Genomic DNA, 19139 nt, shown 5'->3' on the forward strand with positions numbered 1-19139 from the left:
TACCTGTGCACTTATAACACCTAGCAAACATTTTATCCACCACCTATGGTAACAGGAAGAACACTCCCGAGGAACCTCACACAGTCAGAAGCAGCTCCTAGGTATACGTTTAAACAATTAGTGTATTAATTTAAAAAAAATTTATTTTTATCAGTTTGACACCTTATCAATGATACAGAATTGACTTGCTTTTTCTCAGACAAAAGAATAAGCTTACCTTCTCAGTCCCGTTTTTCTTTTCCTCTTTTTGTTTGTTTTTTCCTCACAACAAACACTGAAGGAAAGAAACTACACAGCTACAATGAAAGATTATGAAGGGCACACTTTCAGTGGAGAAACAAGGTGCAGCAGTAGAAACACACCAGATAGCATACGGGAGATAGAAGAAGGAATCACACAGTTCTCCAGTACTTCTGTCATAAAAGCTTTCAGGCATTCCCTTATTTTATAAATAGCTTCGTGTAGGGATACACAGGCTTTCATTAATTCAACCTCCTGTTGAAAGGACAGTGTCCTACAGCAAAGCTCTATGACACAAGACTCAGTGAGAGAATGCACAATAACTTAGAATTTCATTTTGTTTCTATACAAACTGAGGTAAGTAGATTTTAGATTCAGATAAATTACAATTCTTGAAGTCATCACAGAAAAATTCTGCAGTCTTTTCCTAGAATCTATTCTGTGACTATCCTACAAAACATGCTAGAGATTTGCCATTGCATTTTATATGCTCTGCCTTTTCTTAAGGTGTCTTATTTTATTCATTGTCATAGAGCTGAGGGAGTATGTGAGTGCATACCTCATCCCTTCTGAGCAGGGCCACCCAAAATTACGGATTTCACAAGGTAATTCACCTGAGTGACAACCTCAAAGTCCATGATAGATGCCTAAATATAAAAGCCTTTACATTAGATCATTCAGCCCGGCAAACGCTCCAAGGTTTTGCCATGGCTGGAAAGTCTTCCATTTCAAACTCCAGGGATTTTTCAATGAAACATCAGGAACATGGTTATGGCACTGTTGGAACAATACAACTCTTGAAGACTTACCACCAGCTTTTACATAGGTCTTTCATATAAATATAGCCTTCTGCACAAAAATTGAGATAGACTTCAACAGGAATGTTTGCATTTCAACAGAAGTCTTCTTTGTGAATGATCTAGCTTGCCTCCAAGATCAAAGAGATTTACATTAACATCTTCTGGTTTGCAGAAAAAAACCCACACAAAACCCACCCAAAATTTAATGTTTAGTGAACTGCAGAAAAACAGCCAGGAGAAGGAAGGGGAAACAGAATCGATAAACAAGATCATCCTCCAGAAATAGTACTGAATACAGATACAGATTAGCCTGGCAAACTGAACATCTCTAGGAAGTGCCTATATGTCACTGTGTTGCTGAAATTAGAGAAACTATGTAGGAAGCAATTAGCTACTATAGCTTCTCCCTCCTTAAAATGATTATTCAAGGCTATTGTAATATGCAGTTGGGCATACCAATTCAGCATGTAACCGTTGGCATGAAAAATACCATTTATTCAATCTCAACTTCAAAAATCAAATTGAGTGGAGAAATAACTGTTCTTTTCTTGACCCATTCTGCATTTATACTCCAATTCTATGCCCAACACGCAGCTTTGTTGCACATATTGTATGAGTGTCCTCCATAATTAAAGCTTTATTTGAACCTCCCCCCTCCTTCCACATCACTCTTGGTTAGATCAAAACAGTAGAGACAAAAACTGAAACATGCCCGGGGTGCAGAAGGAGAGAAGGGAGACTATTTAACGAAGTAGGCTAATGGTGGTGGGGAGGAAGGGGGTTGATTTTCACATCTCAGAACTGTTGAGCCTGCAAATATTACTGAAATCACATCTGGGAACAAAGCTCTGCTTTAAGTAAGTTCACCCATGAGTGTTGCTAAGCAATGGAGAAAAGGCGAGGGAGAGGGAGAGTGCCTGACTTTAGGATTAGAAGGATAGATAGGAGGTAACAAAGTAAGGCTTCTACATCGCCTTATTTATACGAACTTTCAAGTCCTTTGTTTTTATTACCTGTCTTCCAAACTATTTGTAGTGCGATTAATCAGATCTTGTTCAGTATCTATACAAATGCATATCCAGCACGCAGAGAGTTGTGCTGCATCCTGGAGCACTGGCACAAGCAGTTATGCACCAGAACTGTCAACATCTGTCTCTGGATTAAACAGGTAAGAACCAGAGAAACTGTCCTGATGCAACTATTATAGAATTTGCTGTCTATATTTTAAAGAAATACTGTAAACACTTGCTTTTATGTAACTTAAAATATATACAGTATGGGAAATAAAATGCTTGTGATAGCTACAGCTTGTTCTAACTCTGTTCTTATGCTAGTAGTTACAGAAAGGTGTGGTACTTTGTCAGATAAGATAGCTAAATGCCATATCTTCACCTGACTTAGGTGAAGTTTTCTGTCCACTCTCTACTGGCATCTTGATATTGTAACAGTTTCTTGTTCTGCTTTAGTAAGATTACTTCCAATCTTTAGGAAAGCAACTACACACTTTCAACTGTAGACAGATACATTGCCTCTTATATTACTTCACAGCAGAAAACATTTGTTGCCTTGTTCAGCTAAATGCCTCCATAAACCATAGCATATACATTTGTAAAGCATGCATTGTTGGAACAGTAAATTGAATTCTTTGTTTTGTTTCTACATAGCAGCAGTCTCTTTTTTTTTTTTTTTAAATTGTCATAAATACTCTGGAATGCTCATCTCTATTCCTCTGAATTATATTCCATATGCTAAGGCATTTGCAGCCTTCCAGGTCATTTCATAGGCATTAAACTTTTACTGTATACCTGTCTTTTTAACATTTGCTAATAAGTCATCTGGAAAAAGAGTGACTTTTTTGCCAAGTAACAGATGTCTGCGTACACAGCATGAACTAGTAACATTCCTCAGCCTGAGATCCATGATTAACTACCTAGTCAGTATTCTAGTTAGGGATGTTATGAAGGCCTTTCCCAACATTCAGGATATTCTAAATATATCACTTCTGTAGCACTCCAGCAGTGTTCCCTGCACATGGGATGCATTTCCCTGACAGGCAAATGGCATTTAACAGACTGAACAATAGAGACTAATCAAGAAGATTCAGTCTTGTAATCACATTTTTATTTTTTACACCAATTAATATTTTAAAAAGCAGAGACTCTGGATCAAATATTTTAAGCTCAAAGAAGCTCGGACAATGTACAAAAACAAGTTAAGCCACACACTGAAGAAACAACCTACAAGTTCTCCATTGAAAGGTGATAAATGAATTACCGAGATCGGAAAGTTTCCCATGCCTAACACATAAAATAGGTCACCTCTTGTACTATATTTTATTTACACACACAGTCAGCAGCAAATCAATGGCCAGTTGCTTTTACAGCTGAACAGACACAGTCAAACCATTTTTCATCCTCCAAGAAATATACAAAGCGATCAAGTAGAAGTTTAAACTAGGATGGAAGAAAGATCCTGTGGATAACCATGTTATCAGTTTCATGTAGCAAACCTCTTGAAATAGGTGACATGTTGAAAGTGTGCAGAGATACATGATGTTGTATGTTGCGTTGCCTAATTAACCTATATTTTTTTTCTTTTGCTTTTTGTTAATGAAAAGGAAGAAGAGAAGAAGTAGTCTTTCCTATCAGCAGCAGCAGGGGTTGCTGCAAGAAGATGATAATTCCTTCCTGCTACTCTGCTGACAACAACCAAGCTTCACAGGAGGAGCAAGGCATTTTAATCATGGAATTGAAAAACACAGCAGTTTCTACAGCTTCACCTTACCTTGGCTGATTTACATTAATTTAGGATCAACTGGTTTACGGTGGAATTATATATGGAAGATAACAGAAGAGGAAGAATTCAGGGTAATTTCTAGTCTGTGCATAAGAGGCAGGGTGTCTATGTATATAAACACTTTCAGAGCATCCCAAATAAACAGGGACCACAGAATTCCTTAAAAGCACAGTGCAAATTTGCAGGCTCCCTAATTCCATACTAAGTGTTTTATAAATGCTGTAATTTAACATACACAGAATTAAATGGAAAAGGTGAAAAATATTAACAACTGGCAAGTCAGGGCCCAATCCAATATCCACTGAAGTCATCAGAAAGCCTGTGCAAAGGCCTAGAGGTTTTGGCTCTGGCTCTTTCATCAGATTATCGTTATAACAAAGGCACCCCATAATGGGCTGCTAAGATAAATGCAAATCTTGGGTCAAAGACAGTCAGGGACCCCCAAAATTAAAAATTTGAGCACACAGCAGCTTACAGGCAGCAACTTTGGGCATGTGGCACAACATCTGTTACAAAAAGACTAGAAAGCAGACCTGCGGCAAACTGGACTACTGCCAGCTCCCAACATTCCCCCCCCACCCCCCCAACAAGGCTGTCAAGTAAATGGACAGATGGCAGCCGATGCATTCACAGGATAGTTAGCTCAGTTAACAATCAAGTATGCTAAATGATTTCAGATTCACTCTGCACCAGGCATTGTATTTTCTATTGAATCATTAACACTGTGTCCTAACAGGAACATAGTTTGGTAGTAGGAAACTGGCAGATACTGTATTTCCAGAGACAGTTTCTCTGGAACAATTTGTCAAGGAACATTAGATCTGCCTTCATGAATAAAATCAGAATCTGCCAAGTTTACCGGGCTGGTTTGTTCATCATTTCGATTCTACAGTATTTGAAGAATGGGGATGGAAGCAAGCATTAAGATGCAGGTCAGTTAATAGCACAAGCTGCTCCCACAGATGCACTCAGCTGAAAGAGCAGAGTAGATGTTAACAGCACACGGGATACCACATCACAGGGGCTCTTCTGCCTTACCATCAGTTCTGCCTGCCTAGTGTGGTACGTTGCACTCGGTTCTCCTGGACAGGACAACTATCACAAGCAACCCTCTGCGTGACACGCTTCTCATTGGACTGTATGGATGTGAGGATTCATGCCTGGAAAACTAATATTTCTTGGTTTTTAATGGGTGCAATCTGTAAGCAAAATCTAGTCCTCATACCTCAAGGGGGCAACTAATTCAGTACTGAACACTAACAAATAGCATACAGGTGGACTTTTGGCCCCAGCATTACAACATACATATTTTAATTCTTCCTCTTTATGATTACATCTTTAGCAGCACATTTGTAGACTTTGTGACAGTGTTACTCAATTGATTTGTTTTTCCATAAAGTAGTAGGATAAGAATAATCTTTGGAAAAAAATGAAAGATGTTGTTTTATCTTGAAATTCTACCACCACCAACCCCCTTTGTTTCTGTTGCATATCCATTTTATCCATCCACCCAAAATCCCATGTAGTTAACAGCTGGTCAAAGGGGTAATTAACCACAATCCAAGAAGTTATTTATCATATATTTGGCTCCCACAACCTTTTTATTCATCACTGTTGCGCCCAGTAAGCACCCTGACAAAATACACACCACCACCCCTTCTCTTTTTTGCCAACGTTAGAGAAATCCTTTAGCAGAAAGGGGGAAGAAAAAAAAAAAAAAAAAGAACAAAAAACAAGAAAGACAAGTGGAAAAGCAGAGAAGGACTAGGAGGAGAGAGAACCAAAATTAGCTTTCCTGAAGGAGGTGGTAGCTGTGCCATGGACCTGAGCGAAGCCAGCACCTCACACTTCTTATCTGTTAGCTCAGTTGCATGCAAAGAGTAGGACTGAAGAAAACTGAAAGATGTAAAGCATTTCTAACGGGCAATCAATAAATTAGTGGTCTACACAGTCAGGTAACTGCCTCCTGCAGAACAGCAGGTTATCTGACTGGTGGTGTGGAAAATTCACACCTTGGGCCCTCCAAAAGCACAGAACTTACACTACTTTAAGTGCTGAACTAAGAAAAGCTGACGTGCATTGCGTGTTACAATGATCTGGAAAACTCTCTCAGTGCAGTGAACCTGCCTATGGTCAATCTATGGACATTACAAAGATCTTCTGTTAAGTTTACCCTTTCTGCTATGACACTGGTTTTCTTTAGAGATGTTTATAGGGCATCACCATAGTTATAGTAGGAAAATCAGCAGAAGCAGCCAAGAAGTCATATGCCCTGCTCTTCTAGTTCAGGCATAGAAAGGTGTTACAAAAATTTCAGGAGACCGGGAGCAAGACCTCTGCCATTGCACTGAGCTCCTTAGCAGCCTGCTCTGTGCAGCTTTCCTCTCTCTTGAAAAGAAGACTGAATGTTGTGACTACTCATGTGTGATCACCAGAGCAGGGAAATCAAGGATACAATTTTATTTATTTTTTTTTTTTTTAAAAGTGCAAACCTGTCAAAAATGGAGACAAGGAAGCAAACTCATTTTCTGGCTCAACTTCATGAAAATCTGATTAGACCTTAGTGAAATTTAATCTTTGACTTCCAGATCTTCTGGAAAAAAAAAATATCATCTTTTGAGGTCATTAAGTATCAAGAGAGGAGAGACACCACTCAACTATAGGAAAATGGCTGAAAACCAATTGTTTTTCTTGGCACTAATCACCTGGTAAATCTGCAAACAATGCCATTTGAAAGTGAATTATAGAAAAGGTATACATCCCTATTTTCAAAGTCAAAAATACTCTTTATGACATAGAAAGTCATAAAGTAATATGAAAAAGACAGGACAAATTAGCTGCAACGATAATTAGGAATGCCAGACATTCAGAAGATAGTATTTTTTCATAATGCCAAAGACACTCATAGAGACAGAAAAATTGGCTCCCCATGGTCCTGCAGTGGTAACTTATTTCTCTTTTTCCTTTTTGTTCCTACTACAGATTTACAGCAAAAACAAACCTAGCAGATATGTTTTTATATTATCAGCCCTTCCCCAGAACAATTCTGCTTCAAAAATCACTCGTTAGGCTGGAATTGGCAAAACCCAAGTTCCAGTCTTGTTTTTCAGCCACAGGATCCACACTTCCCTCTTCTTATGTCTCCTGGTAATATCTGTCCTATGTTGTCTCATGAGGGAAACACAAAAGAGAATTTTTTGGCCTTCCTCAAAACATTTTTTTACTTTCATGGACAGATAATGCATGGTATCATTAGACCAAAAAGAGGCAACTACAGAGTGCTGCTTTCTGGGTGTGATTAGCCATTCACAGATCAACAGAAAGCTCTCACTGGGGGAAAGGGGAAGGGCTGTTTGTGGGTTTTTATTCCCATCTGTCAGCTCAGCAGTGGTGATGGTACCAAATGAAGTCTTTCTGCTCATTCAGCATCTGTGGTCTAATATTTGCCAAGAATTTGATCTTGACCTCTTGGTTTGTGCCTACAGTACCCAGGAGTCCCAGGTGGTCTCACAGCCAAATATTAGCCTAGTTTAGGATTGCTGAGCTTGCAGAATCAGTCCACAATAAACTATGTTTTGTTGATACAGTATATACTAGCAATACCTAGAACACAGATATTTCTTAGATTCTTCCAATACCCTGCTTACAGTCCAATAAGATTAGGTTTTGCAGCTTTTGGGAAAGAAAGCAAGCAATTCTTACCAAAATACAACAATCTGGGGAATAAAAACAGAAAAGGAAAAACAAAAATGAACAGGTAGTAAAATTGTATTTGACATCTTTTCCTCTAGTTATCTAATATGCCAGCCATCCCAGACCAACTCATTTTTACCTTGTATGACGCTGGACCAACTGAAACATCCAGAAAACATCATAAGAGAAATTTTTAGGGCAAGTCCTAATTATGGACGTGCAGGTCTAAAATAATTGTAGTTGATGTGCATATATTAAGATTAAAAACTAGAGGATGGTATATATCATCCAGGAGTTCAATTTTTATGTGTACTGTTTCCCCCATATCCTTATTATCGCCTATAGAATCCTCCACTTTTTAATTCCACAATTCATACAATCATTCAACAAACATGGTTATGTTGCATATGGTTACATAGCAGAATGTCTGGAGAATAAAGTACAACTGATTAAAATAATCCTATTTTAATCATGCAATTAAAAACTCAACACTAATATTGCAATTACAATACTTGTAAAATGCAGCTATGCAGAAAGCTGGAAAGTTGGAATGAATATGACAGCCTGATCTCTTATTGTACAAATGCACAATCGTTCTTAAACTGTTCTTGTCTGCGCAGGTAAGGGGTTCTGTCCTATTCAATATTAATTAGAAGGAACACATGTTCCTTGTGAATGATGTCACATCTAGTAATATAAATTAATTCATGTCAGCATTGGCCATGTGTCATGATTTTTTTTTTAGGTACAGGACGTACTAATTTTTGACCAAGATTACTACAGATTGCCTATAGATTTTACAAAGCACCAGACAATATGTAAGTTGGGTTTCGCTGGTGGGTTTGGTTTTTTTTTGGTCGGTTGGTTGGTTTGATCTTTGCCAACTAACTGGGCTAAGAGAAGTCATATCGTACGAACAGATTACGTTCTGTTTGGGCACCTATAACATTAACACAGAGTGGTTATCACAAAGGCTCAATAATAGCTACCTATTCTGAGCTTATCGCCTTGAGGAAACAGCACTGTCTCCAACACCAAAAACAAAATAACATCACATTAAACATGCAAAATCCAAGAAGGTCTCAGCTTTAAGTGTCCTTTGATCTTTCATAACAGAAGGAAGTGTAAACCAGAATCAAGTTTATTAAGTACAGATCAAAGTGCAGTCTAGTTCCTTCCTTTCCAACAGCAATTAAAGATTGGAGGTAAATTTCTAGAGAACATTATTTTTATATTTATAGGTTATTTGTGCAAGCCTAAAATGTGCTATTCTAATTTTAAAAACCAATTTCTGAACACTATGGCCCTTATTTCTCTTAGCTCTAACTTGGAAATTCCTCCTCTTCCCCTCACATTAGGGTGTGTGTTAATTGGGAGCATGAACCTGTAGCACTTGTATTAAGAGCTACCAAAGTTGTTGAAGTAATAAATACAGCAAAACCTAGAAGTCCGAGCATTATTTTTAAGTGTCTCTTATCCACAAAGACATCCTTCCAACTCATTCAGCTTTCACTGAGAGACTGGTGGTACATGTTATTTGAAAACTCATTGACTGTTTAAAAAAAACCAAAAAACCAAAACACACCACACACAAAACACCAAACCATTTCTCCAAACTTGGAAGCACCTTGGAAATTGCCTTCTGTTCCTAGCACCATGTGAATTCATAAATTAAGTGCATTGCACAACAAAAGAACTATAGTGCACTTGGATTTCACTTCTAGGAGCAGTTTAGTCACTTTTTATACTCCAAGAATTGTAATTCTTTACAACAGTGGCATCTTGAAATCCATTATAGTGCCTAATTCTTTTGAAACTTAATTGTAGAATGCTCTTAATATAGCCTTTAAAATAAAACACAATCCAAGTACCATAAAAACCTTACTGCTTCTTTCAAATTAAATTCCTCCAATGAAAAGCAGCATCTTGTAGTTTTGCAAGTCAAAACAGCAGCTGTATATGCTAAAGCACAACTCAATGTAAGCAGATGCCATTAATGATTGAGACTTTTATGACTGAACATTTTTCCAAATATGAGCCAATATGAGACCAAGGTATGTGTGAATGACATGCTTTTTTGTGTATTCATACAAATATATTTGTGTGTGCATATATACACACACTATATATAGTCTTGAAAGAGGACAAATGTTTTCATTACAAGTTTGATCATTCTCACAGCAGTCAGCAGGATGTTCCTAGCGATATCAGTAGCATAGGACTGGCTTTGTGTAAGGCAATGTGCTTACATGAGCACCCATGCTTGTGTGTCACCATCCTTAGCTTCCATCACACTAAGTTAGCTCACCTAAAACTTAACACGCCCTAAAGTAGATTTTATTTCTTAAAAGATCAATCGACAGACAAGCAATAGCAGATAAATTCAGACTACCTTCTTCATTAAAAGACACAGCCCTGCCTCTTCAAATTAACACTTTCACTCCCTCTTCTCCAGCTCTTCCCCAAGACCCTCTGCTACATTCCAGTGCCACCAGACCCCACATATCAATGGTGGGATTGTGTCCAGGGTTGCTGTTCTTACAGATTTCAAAACCACAAGACAGCATGGCATTATTCATATAGGTGTCCAGCTATCATTACCATACTATATTCAGCTCTCTCCTTAGATTATTTGTCAAGTGCTTCTCAGTGTAAAGAGTTGAGGTTTTTTTAAAAAAGATTTTCAAAATTAGAGCCAATATAGACATGTTTCCCTACATTCCCAAATTAATTGCATAATGCTGCTGCCCTTTTGTAAAGATAGATCACACTGGCACTTCAGAAATGGCTGCAGTTTCCAAGTGATGACAGAATTTCACAACCCCGCCCTATTCCCACAGTGCCAGGATCCTTTCCAATGCCTGCAGCAATGCTTTGAAGTAGGCGCAATTGCAGCAAATGCAAAAGATTAAAGGATTCTGGAGTTCATGGAGAGAGATGCAGAGCTCACTATCACCAACAAGATTCAACTAAACATTTTAATTTTTTTATTTAAAGCATTTCATCATGAGAAGAGTTACACCATAATACCTTTCCCGAGGATATATTTTACATAACTGTCTATGTTGCCTGTGACTAAATCCTTAGATGCATATAAATGGACATATATTCAGTCTTCCACCATCATTCTCAGAGATACTGCAGGATTTCACACACAGACAACAGCATACCCAGAACTGAAATGTTGAAATACATTCAAAATAGACAGCAATATTACCTCAACTTTTTCTTTTTTAAGCAGCTTTCACACAGAATGTTTGAAGGAGAAGTTTCACATTTAAAACATCCTCCTACAGGGGGAAGCTGCAATATTTCTGACAGACATTTTCCTTTTTGTTAGGCATTTCACTTTTTCAGTATCCCATCAGTTTAGAAACTAGGAGTCAGGGCTTTCAAAAGCAGCTGATGACACATGAGCCCCAGCCATTTTGTGTCCCTCCAAAGGTGGCTTACCAAGCACCATTTCTTTTAAAGCCAGGATCATTTTTTAATTATTATTTTGTTTATTAATTCTTCAAATCACAACTGTTAACCAAGTCAAAAATGAAGACTCAAGCAATGAAGGTTTCCACATCACTAGCCATTTCTGAATATCCTGGCACATGTGTACTGCTAGCAAAACTGCATACCCACATGGTAACATGAAATCTGTTCACTAAGACATATTGACATCTGCTTCTAGAGGGTGCAGTATAACACAGGGTCCAGCAGATTTAAGTCTAACTTATAGTGATACACAACAGAAAATTCCCTAAAACTTTCTGATGGTTATGCAACCAGTTGCAAATAGAACAGATCAGTTGCACTGATTTTTATTTCTGTTGTTGTTTAGAGATAAGGATGACAGATGTGGAAACAGGACTAGTCTTAGATTAAAGGCCTCAAAAAGTGCTGAGAAGCAGAAACCTCTTCTGTTACTCTGCTACTTCTATTTAACTCTGGGTCTGTCTGCCCAAAACTCATCCTCAAGCTTGAGCTCCAGCCTCTTCCTTTCCCTGATGGGACATCTTGCCATGACCTATCAGGACCTCAATACCATATCACTTTCCTCTAGTCTTAATACCACACATGCCTATACTCCCAAGCCTACCAAAGTATTTCACCTCCTGCCCACCTATGCTTCTTCCTCTTTCCTGACTCTGCAGATCCCAACATTGTCTTAGGTAGTACAGAGCGTGTGGCTGAGCAAACAGCAGCAGTGTCTTCAGGCAGTAACATGTTGGATGCATCTAGAGTAGCTGAGCTACCATAGCTACAGCAAGCTGCTTCTACATTTACTGCTGAGGTCCTGAGCTCTGTGATCTGCAGGTCCCGTGAATCAGCATGGAAGGCATGTGAAGTGCACTGGAACTCTCCCACCTTGTGGTTGGCCCCAATTAACACTAGTCAAACTGCTATTATGGATGCACTTTCATTTTAAAATCAACACAAATTATCTAACTACATTTAACAGAGCTGAGTTTAGATTTTTTGCCAATGAAAGACCAGCGTTTCTGGGATGAAGTTGTTTGCAGATCTTAGTTTCTCCTCCTGGACCTGCTATGTGCTTTTACCATAAGGTATTTTGTCCTATTTCTTGTACTTGTCCCTCTCCCTACATCATCCTAGACAGAACTGCTGAAACACTTTACGTGGACATTACCAACTTCAGTGCCCGTGTATAAGATCTCTTCTTTTTGAACCGTTTCCCATTGCTTTATTAATATTTAAGAAAAAGAGCAAGAGTGGGAAAAGGAAGAAACACACAAGCTAAGGAGTGTTGGTTGTGTAGTCTGAAAGCCTCAAACTGCTGCAAGATAAAGAACAGAGGAAAACTAGTAGAAATATTTGTAAAGATAAGTTTAAAGGCCTAACGCAAACAGTACTCTGAGTTACAGCACTTTATGCTTAACAGAGTCAGCATGAGAGCCCTAAGGCTACAGTAAAGTTAACAAGCATGAACAACAGAATTGCCAACACCAGGACAGAGTTTATATGTATCCTGTGCACATGCTTTTTCAGATGTAACTAATTTTTACTGAAGATAAATAAGAATACTAATGAAAATATTAGCCTGTGGCACTGGGCTGGCTAGGTATCATGCACAATGAGAAAGCACAACAAAATTAAGAACTTTTAAAAATATATTAGCAGTAACAGCAATATTTAGCTTCTTGCTGTTTTGTCTTATGTTTTCAGTGAGGCCTAACGAGATCATTAGACTTATTTAATGATTTAAAACTTCTTTACTTGTGTAAAGCATTCCATGCTTTTCTGAGAAGGTTGTGCCAATAGGCTTGCATTTGGTCCATCTTCTTTCCAAGCTGGATAGCCATTTGATCTCCCCTAACCCCTATATTGTATAGCCATGCTAGGGTATAACTGCATAAACTGACATATCCTCAGACCCCCTCTGGGCTTACAAGTTAAATTTATCATTTTTCACCAATACAGTAGTACCTATAAGCCCCAAGGAGTGAACAGCTAGCACTGTTTAATCTAGTCTGCACCCCACTCTTTCTTTTTGGACAAACCTTTAATAACCCAGAGGTGTGAAGAGATGAAAGCAATACAACAAAAGCCAACAACTCAAAATACAAAATAACACTATTCCCTGACTGGTGACTTCTAAGTTTCCTTGGCCAGTCCTCAAAGGTTCTTGCAGAGACCAGGAGCCCTTATCTGATGGAATTCAACATCAGTAACTTCAAAGTCATGCTCCCCAGGCATGATGGGGAAATCAATCCAACCATGATACACAGTGATTAGATCAGCTATTGCCACTCAGAAAAGAAATCTGTGGACAGTGCTGTGGAAGTGTCAGCTTGGTGTTCATCAAGAAAGAAAAAACGAATCACACAGAGGAGCAATCCTCTAAGAAGCAGAGAATGAAATATAAAACACCTTCATGTGTCTGTCACTACAAACCTATGATGGCATCCAAGTTTTGCTTTGCTTTTTTAAACTGTGTTCAGTTCTGCTTCTAATCCCAAAAGAGCATTGGGGACAACAAAATTCTAGAAGAAAAGGGTGATTATAGATACCAAATGTTGTCAACACTGGAAGAAACTAGAACTATGATACTCTTTCAGACTGGGGAATAAAAGTGATTTAGATGGGAATATAGTATCGCAGCGCAGTCCTAGAGTTAAAAACTCTCCTCAGTGCATACAAACACTTCAAAGCACAACTCAGAAGACCTAATTTAGAGCCAGATTGCCATTGGCAGATCCTCAACTCACAGGCCCAGGTCAGAAGGTCATTTGAAGTTGCACACAACAGGAAAAAGAAAAATAAAAAAAGTTTTACACTATTTTCTCTACCACCACCACCTCAGCCAGAGGACAGGACTAAACCAGGCTGATTCAGTGTTTCTACCAGATGGTGTGTGCCAAGGAGCTCCCACAGAGCACTGGCTAGAATCTAAAGCTGCCCTAAAGATAACATGCAATCTGAAATTGGAGATTGTGCAAAGATGCCACCTGCTCCCCCTTGCAATCTAAGTAAGCCTCTGGATGGGAGCCAGTTCCAGGGGCATAGAGTACTGCTGCTTGTTCACACATACATGCATGAGATCAAAAGTGTTTTTTCCTAGTGCAGAATTTTTATTCTAGAAAGCATAGGGGTGTTGGGTATTATCCCACTCCCCTCCTCTGTCTATGCAATGTAGTCTGGGGAGAAGAAAGAGGATGAGAAAAGTCTATACCTTCTTAAAAAAGTCTCTTTAAAGGAATTTAACTTTCTCCACTGCCTTAAGCAGCAGATTGTGAAGATGAACATGTTATCATACTCTTAAGGAGTTCTCGTTAAGACCAGGGTTACACAAATACAGTCCAGAAGGAACACAGTATTTCCCTATAACATGGCCTGTCCCAATCTGGAAGGCTTTTCATACAAGTAATTTCACGCAAAGGGCCCCTTCACTCTTTGAAATTTAAAACCAAAATTTTTTGCCAGAAACTGTTCAACAATTTTCACCAAATAGGAAACCTGGCTTCCCAACCCCACAAGCTCCTGATACAAGCAGCTGTGTTCTCCCTTCCACATCTCTAGTGCAATACCAAACTCCACATTTTAATCCAGCACTTTTCTGTATGATTGTCTTTGGGCATAGTGAACACAGCCTTTCTTGAGGCTTTTGTGTCATATTATACAGAGACCAAAACAAGTGCCCACTGGTGTAAGAGCGGTGACCATGAGAGAAACACACATACCCACCAGAACTAAACTGTTATTGAACTGGATGCCCTCCTCTTTTATAGAGGAAAGAGATGAGTGTGTGAGCATGGTAATTATTACCTGACAGATCTAGTTCACAGGAGAATCAGCTCTGAGACTCAGAGAATTGCAACACACTGGTCTGAAGAAAATAGAAAGTAAATGCTTCAAATACCGGCTCAGATACTGGGTAGCGCTTAGATAGAAGGATAGCCTAAAGGTCGCTTGAAATCACTACTCCACTGCTCCAGGACTGGTCCTGTGGACCAAACTTCAGTGTAACTTTGGTTGCTCCCTGAGGCATCCTGCACCATATACCTAGGTTTTGTATGTTTGACCTCCTTCAGGAAACAGCAGCTGCCCTGCCTTGGATGACAACAGGCTGTTAAGGTTTCTGCAAGCCATTACATTTAATAAATTTAAATTGGGGTTTGGTTTTGTTTTTTGGGGACAGGGAGGGGCACTCACAGAAGCAGTGGTGCCAACTTGTACCCTTCTGGCCAACAGCCTCCCAAGCTGCAGATCTCAGGAAGAGGCACAGAAGTGTCACGATTTTCCTTCTGCAGCTCCCCACCCCATTAACATGCTCTGCAAAGGCCTAGTGTTTGAACAGAAGGAAGCATCACCTCTTGAATCTTTACACCACTCACTCCTGGTTTGACAGTTCTTGATTATAAACTACGGTGTAAAAATCAGATGCATTTGCCTGCCTGCATTGCAGAGTGAAGATATTTAGCAGATACACGGTATAACCTTTCAGAGTTATATCCAGCTATTAAATTGCAGAAAAATATTCTGTTGTCACTTTCAGCTGAAATATGACAAGATTATTTTAACAGTCACAAAGCTACTTATTACTGTGGAAGATAGAGAAAACAGGCATATCTGGAAGAGAGCAAGATCCAACAATACAAAAATACAAACTCATGACACTGAGGACAGCTGTGCAAAACAAAATTAGCAATGCTTTCACTGGTCAGAGCACATACTGAAATGATAACTAGAAACCCAGAGTGATATTGTTATGCTTTTGTTATATGACCTTGTCAGAACTTCACTTGGCTGGAAAGAGTCCTGTAGTTTTGTTCTTTCATTTCACCCCTAGAGCCAAGTATCACTTAGATACATTTATTTTCCCAGCATGTCATTTTAGGAAGTTGTAATTTTATTCAATACATGAAGTTGTTCATCTGTTCTCAAAAAAGAACCTCTATCCAAACTCGTTCATTGTGCATCTAAACAGTAAGTAAAATTGTTGCACTGAGAAAGCATTTCATTATCAACCATTCAGACCACATCTTTGGTAGAAAATTGTAATGAATAGCACATTTATACTACAAGCTTCCCTATGGTCTAATTTATGTTTTGACCACAATATCCACATTCAAAAACCTTCCTGTCCACTCTTGCAAGTGCTACAATGGTTACAATGTAGGGTCAAATTCCTATTTCGCTTTCAAGCAGAATTTCTAAACATGCACACTTGCAGCATAAGTCCTGCTAAAATATTGGGACACAGAGCCATGAGAGCCTATACTGTAGCACATACCCTATGCTACTTTCTGCCTATCTGGTTAATATCTCTCTCTTTCCTTCTATAAAAGCTGCTGTATTGTCTGCTAAATAAATCAATGCATGGCATTTCTCCATCATGCTTCCAGTTGCCCAAGGAGCAATCTAGAACTGTAGCTAAACTTATTCCCCTGTATTCATTGCAGAAGTCCAGAGCAGTGTTTGAAAGGCGCTAGAATAAAAACACCTAAAAGAAGTCGGTAGAAGTGAGGGTCAATTATGACTAAGAGAGCTCAAAAGACTGCCACAGATGCAGCACTTACCACTGAAGTTTAAAGAGCTCAAACTGTTCAGTACCACAGCTAGTACCAGGTCCTGCCAAACCTGCCACCAAGAACAACTGTGCAGTTTGAATGAGCCAGCAATGGGCCCTTGCAGCAAAGGCAGCTAAACGGTGTCCTGGGCTGCATTATACAAAGTATTGCCAGCAGGTTCAGGGAGGCAAAAACTTCCCCTCTGCTCAGCCCTGCAAAGAGGGCAGAGCTGTCCTCTTTTCAGTGGTGCCCAGTGACAGGACAAGAGATATTGGGCATGAACTGAAACACAGGAAATTCCGTCTGAACATCAGGAAACAATTCTTCACTGTGAGGGTGACCGCGCACTGGCACAGGTTGCCCAGGGAGTTGTGGACTTGCTATCCTCGGAGATATTCAAAAGCCATCTGGACATGGGCCTGGGCACTCTAGGTGGCCCTGCTTGCGCAGGGAGGTTGGGCTAGATGACCTCTGGACATCCCTTCCAACCTTAACCATTCTGTGATTGCTAGGCCATAACCAGGAATTTCAGCAATAGCAATGCGATACAGGAAGAGACCTCCTTTATCATCTCTTTCTTTGGCCTTGCAAGTGTATGTGCTGCCTGTCTAACAATATAATTAAATCTTCCCCTGCTAAACACCATATGGTCAGGCCACATCATGAGCCACCACATGACAATGTAAGTTATCAGAAGAAAGGCAGAAGGTCATGTCCAAAGGTCAACTCCTATTTGTTACCACCTGCCTTTCTCAGCAGGTGCTCATGGCCCTGCTTTTTCCTCAAACACTCTCAGAATAGTGAACAGCTTTTATAGCCTTCAGATATTCACACGCACCTTGTAGCAAATGAATTCTGAGAACCAAAGTACCACTGCAGGCTTGAGAATGGTTTGGGCAGCCTGTTCTTTCAAAGGCAAACATTCAGTCACACTGAGCACATTCACCAGCCATTAAAAATAAATATAAACCAGTTGCCTCTCCAATTGGCCTACCAACAGACATGACACTTCTGAGTAGACATGTCCCAGGTAACGGCAAGTTCTGTATTTCCACAGACTCCCAGACCCTTACCCAGGAAAAACCAATCTCTCACACAGAATTTCCACATCCACTGTGCCAACATCAGTATGTGATCTCAGCCATGTGTCACTGACTACATACCTTCTTCAAGAGCAGCAATCTAAACTGTGATTTTTACCAAGTACCTTCATTCTGCCAGGAATTAATTTCTCCCTCAAGATCTCCTGACATTTCCATGGATCAGAAAGTATTACTGAAATGCTTTCAGTCATCTCCCTTCTCCTTATTTGCATCCCGAATGCAACAGTGGTACAGCTGCAATCAGGAACAGCTCCTCTGATGCAGGATTCCTGCCTTGCTCCCAAGCTGGAAGTGACCAAAGCAAGGAGCAGATAGAGCTGAACTCATTCATGAGTCCCCAGGACCCTTCTCCAGAGTCATGATGGGCAAGGGAATCCTAACACCAACCTAGTATAGAAATCATAGTGCTATTAAGGTCCTTGAGGAACATACACAGAGACTCCAGCACATAGTAATTGCAGCTATATTGCATGGGTACATAAACACCAGTCATGTGGCTCTCCACTTGGAAATTTGCAGTTGTGCTTTGTGGGTTTCAACTCTCACACAGGGCAGCCTGAAAACTAGTACAGATGCCTTAAACCACCACATTGAAAAGGAAAGTTTCCAACTTCATTCCAAGATTATACTTTTCTGATAGATTTTTATCTCATGCTTACTGAAAGCTTTTGCTCTTCTAGAGATTTTTTCCTTTTTTAATTATTTTAATGTATTTTGCTTAGGTGCACAGGAGAAGTGCTTTAAATAAATCAGCTCCTTTAACATTTTGCTTAAGTGGATGCTATTGCAATGAATTATCTTTCTTTAGCCACAGCTGCCTCCCAATGGATTTCTTCTGTTTCTTACAGGGAATTTCACAGCAATGTCTCCAGTCCTACAGAACTGACAAACTACTTATTTAGTTTAGTGAGGCTCCATGCTGGGTGACTCCCAGAGCCTCCTATTCTTTACAAACAGCATTTCTTTTAAAAAGGTGTAGAGAGTTTGTTTCCATATGCTCACAATTTCTCAATACTGCTGTTCTTACAAACTAGTAAATGAATGCCTCCAGCTAGCAGTAACATTTCTATCAACGTAACAGCCCAGCCCACAGGGATCTAATTTACTGAAACTGGTTAAGTGCTACACAAACATCATCTAGAGAGATTAATTGGCTGTTAAAGTTTGATTGCTTTGCAATCCCTTGGTGATGGTTGGAAAATGAAAAAGTGATCTTTTGTCATTACGTAAATACCTTAAGGTACTGTACATATGCAGGGCTTTGTTTACATTTCCTAAACACAGCAAGTCTTCAGTGGGAAGGAGAGCCATGACCCATTTATTTATACTGAAGTTTATTTAGTATATTCATTATGGATGACATTTTCCTGAAGTTTATTTAGAAGTAAAGTCTTCTCAGGCTGTAATTAATCCAAATTAAAACATTTATGCTGATCATTAAAGCAATTTGTTGCAGACAAGTTTCCATTTGATCATTTCCCAAA

This window comes from Strix aluco, chromosome 12, assembly GCF_031877795.1.
Source record: "Strix aluco isolate bStrAlu1 chromosome 12, bStrAlu1.hap1, whole genome shotgun sequence".
NCBI lineage: Eukaryota > Metazoa > Chordata > Aves > Strigiformes > Strigidae > Strix > Strix aluco.